General features: G+C 36.9%; 1 long non-coding RNA gene across 1 annotated transcript; it reads left to right on the forward strand.

Moving 5' to 3' along the window:
* Window positions 1–3,468: 3,468 nt before the first annotated feature.
* Window positions 3,469–5,248, forward strand: LOC107772209 (uncharacterized). Its single transcript, XR_001645015.2, has 2 exons — window positions 3,469–4,057; window positions 4,979–5,248. It is a non-coding gene; the product is annotated as an uncharacterized LOC107772209 (long non-coding RNA).
* Window positions 5,249–6,000: the final 752 nt, after the last annotated feature.

Here is a 6,000-nt window from a genome sequence, read left to right on the forward strand (position 1 = left end):
AGAGAAAACTTTGTTGGTCTATTTGCTTAGAAATCCATCAAAGAAAGAGCCACAAAATTGGTTACCGTTTCCCGAAAGTGCAAAACAAATGATGTGGGGCATACACGACATTGACAAAGGCACAAACCCAACCGTGATTTTCTCTGATAAGCCGAACAAAGTGTTTCGAAGAAATTGAAAAGGTCGCTAAGCAAGACTTACTTCATGGGAAAAGTGGATCGCACCCCAGACATAAACTGATACCGGCCACAATATAATCAAAATTGATAAAAAAAAAATCGCCAAAGGGTGTGTGACATCCGGGTACGAAATAGTCGGGGGCAACGATAGAAAGCCAAGGTCTTCATAAATTAATACAGATTATCCGAGCAACTCAGTACCGCACTGAAAGAATCAATTCTTCCTCAGAAGGTCACCGCGAATTTAGACTACTCAGGACCTCAAGGCCACAAACCGACCACCACTTTGAAAACTCACAAATCTTTCTTTGTTTGAAGCATGAAACAAAGTAGTGTAGAAATGAAGTTTTCAGAGGAGGAATGTCACCAAAGGTAAATTCTTCAAAGTTTGTGCTTTTTCTTTCTAGATATGCCTATAATCACATAATCGACCACTGCATTTTCCAGCATAAGGTACAACAGTCCTTAGTTGAGGTTACATTTTGACATAGAGCACACCACTCCCTAGTCTCATCTTTAGTATAGGGTACACCAATCCATAGCTGAAACCATAAGGTACAACAATCTTTAGTGAGATTCCATTTTCATACAAGGTATCTTATCCCCTGGTTACTTTATCTCTAAGTGATACAAGGCGTCATCCCTTGGTTACATTCTCTTAGCGATAAAGGGTGCCAATCCCTAGCCATATTCTCTCTTAGTAATACAGGGTGACAACCCCTAGTTACATTCCTTATCGCTAATACAGGGCGTCAACCCTTGATTATATTCCCTCTTAGTGATACAAGGTGCAAACCCCTGGTTATATTCTTTCTTAGTGATATAGGGCACCAACCCCTGGTTATATTCTTTCTAATTGATACAGGGCGCCAACCACTGGTTACATTCCCTCCAAGTCTTTCAACCTCAGTCGTAGGATACACACTTTCTAGTTTGAGTTATTAAATAGGAAACGAACTTCCTAATCAGAACTATCAATCCTAGGAGACGCATTTCCTAGTCCAAGCCTTTCCACCTCAATCGTTGGAGACGCACTTCCTAGTTTGCGTTATTCCAATGGGAAACGCACTTCCCAATCTGAACCATCAATCCTAGGAGACGCACTTTCTAGTCCAAGCCCTTCAACCTCATTCGTAGGAGACACACTTCCTAGTTTGAGTCATTCTATTGGGAGACGCACTTCCTAATCTGAATCATCAATCCTAGGAGACACATTTCCTAGTCCAAGCCTTTCAACCTCACTCGTAGGAGATGCAATTCCTAGTTTGAGTCTTTCCAATAGGAGACACACTTCCTACTCTAAACCATCAATCCTAGGAGACACACTTCCTAGTCTAAGACTTTCAACCTCACTCGTAGGAGACGCACTTCCTAATTTGAGTCATTTTAATAGGAGACTCACTTCCTACTCTGAACCATCAATCCTAGGAGAGGCACTTCTTAAATCCATATCTTTATTCCAATAGGAGACGCACTTCCTAATCTGAATCATTAATCCTAGGAGATGCACTTCCTAGTCCAAGTCTTTCAACCTCATTCCCAGGAGATACACTTCCTAGTCCAAGCCCTTCAACCTCACCCGTAGGAGACACACTTCCTAGTTTGAGTTATTCCAATAGGAGACGCACTTCCTAATTTGAACCATTAATCCTAGAAGACGCACTTCCTAGTCTAAGTCCTTCAACCTCACTCGTAGAAGACGCACTTCCTAGTTTGAGTTATTCCAATAGGAGACTCACTACCTAATCTGAACTATCAATCTTAGGAGATGCACTTTCTAGTCCAAGTCTTTCAATCTTATTCCTAGGAGATACACTTCCTAGTTTGAGTCATTCTAATAGGAGACACACTTACTAATCTAAACCTTTATTCCTAAGAGAAGCACCTCCTAGTCCAAGTCCCTTAACCTCACTCCTAGGCGACACACTTCCTAGCTTGAGTCAACTCTATTCATCCTATTAGGAGACACACTTCCTAATATGAATCATTAATCCTAGGAGACGCAATTTTTAGTTCGAGTCCTTTAACCTCGTAGTCATTCCAATGCTACCCATGGGAAATGCACCTCCTAGTTTAAGTTTATCAATTCTACTCTTAAGAGAAGCACATTCGATTCAGAGTCTTCAGTATCTTTTTTTGCATCTTTCAAATAAAATAAAGCTGATTTGCAGTGTTACCCAAAACTCACAAAATTTTCTCAGTACCAAGATAGGGCAGAAAATTTTGTTTGTTTTGTTTGACTTTGATGGCTTTGCAGGCCCCGCCATAGAGCACATGTTGTGATGATCAAAGCTTGTAGTTTTAGTTATCATTAGAAGAAAAAGGTCTTTTGATCACAAGATAGTTGGAGTTAACTTTGACAATCTGTTAGTAACCCAGCTTCAGAAGATTTATCATCTCAATTTCGGATCAGGAAAGCAAGCAATTCAGATTGAGTCATAATCTTTTCTTCAAAGAGTATCAAGATCCAAACTAAGGTCAACAAAAACGTGCAAGTCAAGAATCAAGATTTGACTCTAGAAGACACAGATAAGAATTTTGTAACTTTTTAGTTTGTAGTAATATGTAGTTCTCTTCTCTTTTTCTTTTAATGTAAGTAACAGTAACAACAACAACAACAACAACAGCAACAGTCTTAACTCTAGTGTCCGGTAGTCCCAGCTACCAAATTTTTCCAGAACTATACTGACCTGATTCCTTTATAGTCAAGGATATGTAGGCAACCTCGGAATCAAGGTTCGATCACCTTTTTCACAAAAAATGCTTTCATTGTAGTGATGTACGAGCAAAAATTAGTCATAGCATTCACTTTTCTTTGCACAAAAACTCTTCATGTTCTCGAGCAAAGAGAGGCAGCTGTGAATAACTAATTTTTGCTCGCTTCAAATTCTCCTACAAATATTAATTTTTGGATGATTTTTAGTTATTTGTGCATTTTTATTTGCCTTCCTTTATTAAATATATAAAAATATTTTTTACCTTTTATTTGTATATTTTAGTTTGCATCTTTAAATTATATATACCAAAAAGATTTTCTTTCTACTTGTATATTTTCTTTAGGACTAAATAAGATAATTAGGGGTTAAGGGATTGGGCTACTGTATTTTAATTGAAATTGAGCCAAAATTGGCCCAAAATCAGAAGCCCATAGAGCCACAAATTCGGTCCAAATGGGGCTGCCAGAGGAGGGTCCGAACGACATAGTTTTATATCGAAACTACGTCATTTTGGTTAAATATTCAAGATCAAATCCTGGCCACTTATTTTGTGCAAAATCAATCTCATATGACGTATATAAAGCTCTAATAATCAGAATTTTTGGCCTCATTTTCACGTAACACAAACCCTAGCCCCCTCTCTTCTCTCCCACTCCTCCTCTGCCGCTGCCCCCGCCTTCTCCATGGCGGCACCACCACCTGCCGCCGTCCAAACACTCCCAAAACTTCACCCAACCATCCCTCTCTTCACCTTTTACCTGAATCCAAACCCCATATCTCTCAAATCCCTCTCAATCCTCTCAAGTCTACTCCAAAACCGAACTCTAGCCGCCGCCTATTTTCTCGAATTAGACGAACTCTGGCCATCCCTACACTTTAATTCTTTCATCACCGGATAGATCTCTTAAAGATCTATCAATCCCCCTTTGGTTTCACGGCCGAACTCCGACGACCAAAATTCCGGCGACCATCACTTCCATACCACCATTACTACTTGAAATTGCCTTCTTTTTGAGTCATTAAGCTTGAGACATTGTGCGCTCTTCAATAAGTTGGCTATTTTTTGTTATATCGATTGGAGATGGCACAACATCCCAAGTTTGGTGGCTGCCCGTTTGTTATTCCGGCAAGCCGATTGATTCTCCAAGACTCGTGTATTCAGTAAACCCTGTCTCCTTTTTTCTTTTTCTGATTTTTCGATTTTGTAACTTGTATCAGGTTTAAGGCTTAATTTTTTATTCATGTTTCTGTTAGTTATGTATAAATGAATGATGATCATATAAGTTTTGAATTACCTATTACTTCATAACTTTGAATCATATTTTAGCTCAGGTTTTGTTAAATTCCGTTTTCACAATAATTGTGATTGTAGTCGTTCACTATTTTTATACTTGAACCAGCTTATATCAATCTAGTTTGTTTGAGTGTTGCTTTATCAATCCATAGTTTGTTGAGTTTGAAGTTTTGAGTTTTGAATTCAGTTATTTGTTGATAAAGTCAGGGGTACTTGAGTGTAGGGCCCATGTTTGGTTGCTTTTAGTGTTTTAATAGCTATTTTGAGTACACTGTTCCAAACACTACACACAGTTGGTAAAGCAATTGTTCTTTAGACAGATTTTTGACCAAAAATCTGTCCATTGAACTGTTGGGACAGATTTTTGGTGGAAAATCTATCCTTGAATATAGGTTGTCAATAATAATTGAATGCCACCCTCTCCTATGAAAGGAGAGGTCTTTCTTTCAATTAAGTTGCAGATTTTTCAGACACTCTTAACACACTTAGACATCACCTTCTACACTCTAAAAAGGCACACAAACTTCAGAAGAGATCACCTGAACATACATAATAGTAAGCTGAAAATTCTGAACTTCGTGAGTGCTTCCTAGAGTGTAAAACTTGTAAGAAAATAAAGGAATCCTAGGTGATTGCTGGGGAAGTAGCTACTGGTTTCAAATACTTTTTTGTTGGATTTTTCTGGGTTGTTTCTCGGGTCATAAGTTGTTGATTTTGCTACTGTTGCGTTGCTATTTGTTGCTGAAATTTAGTTCCTCCCTTGCTGACATTTTCTTTCTGCTATCCAGGTAATTCTCTTAAAGTGCTACAGTAATTTTGAGTCAAGAATGAATGGAGACGAACCAATTTGAGTTCTCTTCAGTTTGTTCTAAGCTTTTAAAGCATTCTGTTTTTTTGTAAGGTTTTGTGTGTGAGCATATATAATAAATAGTTGCTTTGTTATTGTGACTCACTGTCACCTTTGTTTTTTTTTTTTTTTTTGTTTGTTTTTTGTAAAAAATCGCCAACAAAACAGCAATGTACTGATATAGGTTCAAATGTTTAAGTTTCTGTCTCAATTTTTAATATCATAAATTTAGTTAAATGTATAAGGTATTTCCATGAAAACAACATGTTAACTTGCCTTTTCTTTCCTTGGTTTTAAACATGGAGTAAATATTATAGGTATCAATTAGTTTTTCTTTGTGGTTACATGACAAATGAAATCTGTGGTGTTGTTATGTATTTTATTTCTTTGTCTCAGCCCGTAGTTGAGCTTAAATTAGGTGCTCTGCTTTATTGGTTTTGAAAAGGTTTCTATTTTCATGTAGAGCAGTTTTGATAATGAATTGGCATATAGATTCATGTTACTCATTTCAAGAGAATAGCAATCCATGGTCATACATCTAGCAGATAATAGTATTTTTTTTGGGTTGATGTTTTAAATTAATTGAAATATTGTTCCATTAAAATAAAATAAAATTGAATCTTGTATTTGGGTCTCTATTTCAACGTTATTTAGCTAGCCAAAGTTAAGCTTCAGAGATTAAAATTTGTTATTATGATGACGGTTCCCTGTTCTTCAAGTGCAATTCTTAAGAGTAGAGTAAACTTTCCTATTTAAGTAAGTTTTCGTATTTAAGTAATTTTTCTTTCATTTCCTTATGGTTTAATCATTGGCATTAAATGACGTTCTTGAACAAAAATTCATTTGATTTGGTTGATTTTTTTAAATAATATCAAAGCTTCAAAAGGCGATCGTTTCATGGCAGTAAGTCAATTAGTCTGGGTTTAATAATTTAGTAGAAATAAAGGTGATAAATAAAGTCCA

The sequence above is a fragment of the Nicotiana tabacum genome, chromosome 6 (assembly GCF_000715075.1).
Source record: "Nicotiana tabacum cultivar K326 chromosome 6, ASM71507v2, whole genome shotgun sequence".
Lineage (NCBI taxonomy): Eukaryota > Viridiplantae > Streptophyta > Magnoliopsida > Solanales > Solanaceae > Nicotiana > Nicotiana tabacum.